The following is a 1,013-nucleotide window of genomic DNA, read 5'->3' as shown; positions in this document are numbered from 1 at the left end:
AGTGACAAGCAGTTAGAAAAATTTGTGAAGGATACCACTTAAAATAGTATAAAAGCCACAAAAATCTAGAAATTCCTAAAACAAAAGGGGTGCAATACCTTTGCATTAAAAACTATGACAATTTTGAAAGAAATTTAAGAGTACATGATGAAGAGTTGTAGCATGTTCATTAATTGGAAATGAGTTATTAAGAATGTCAAATCTAAGATTAAGAACTAAGCTGAAGGAATTACTCAAAGATATGAAGATTTATTGTAAAGCTACAGAAATTCAAATAAATATGCCAGTGGAAGAGAATAGTCTCCTGTGTAGTGTGCTAGGACTGCCATAACAAAACACCACAGACTAGATGGCTTAAACAATGGAAATTTATTTTCTCACAGTTCTGAACACTGGAAGTCAAGATCAAGGCATCAGCAGGTTTGTTTTCTTCTGAGGCCTCTGTCTTTGGCTTTCACGTGGCCTCCTTGCTGTGTCCTCACATGGCCTTTTTCTCTGTGTGTATGTGCACTCCTGCTGTTACTCTCTCTTCTTGTAAGGATATCTTATAACATCTCAAGTATCTATCATCAGGTGAATGGATAAATTACAATATATCCATAAATAAGAATAATACTTAGTGATAAGAAGTGAACTATGATACATGCAACAACATGGATGAACTTTACAATTATAATGATGAAAGAAACAAACTAGATACCAAACAGTGCATAGTGCATGATTCCATTTATACAAATTTCAGAAACAGACAAAACGACTCCTTTTGAAAGCAATCAAAATCTTGGTTGCTTCTGGAAAAAGTTCATTTACTTAAATGAGACACAAGAAACTTTGTGTTTTGAATATTATAAACTCTTCATTTCTTTGATACATTATATATTGTATTTGGTTTATTTGTATTTGGTGTATTTGTATTTAGTCTATTGTATTTGGTGTATACATTTGTCAAAATTTAACTGTACATTTAAGTATTTGCATTTTATTGTATGTTATGCTGAAATAAAAAAATTAAA

This window comes from Propithecus coquereli, unplaced genomic scaffold (genome assembly GCF_000956105.1).
Source record: "Propithecus coquereli isolate 6110/MARCELLA unplaced genomic scaffold, Pcoq_1.0 Scaffold255, whole genome shotgun sequence".
Lineage (NCBI taxonomy): Eukaryota > Metazoa > Chordata > Mammalia > Primates > Indriidae > Propithecus > Propithecus coquereli.
The sequence above is the reverse complement of the archived record's forward strand: the minus strand, read 5'-3'. Positions refer to the sequence as shown.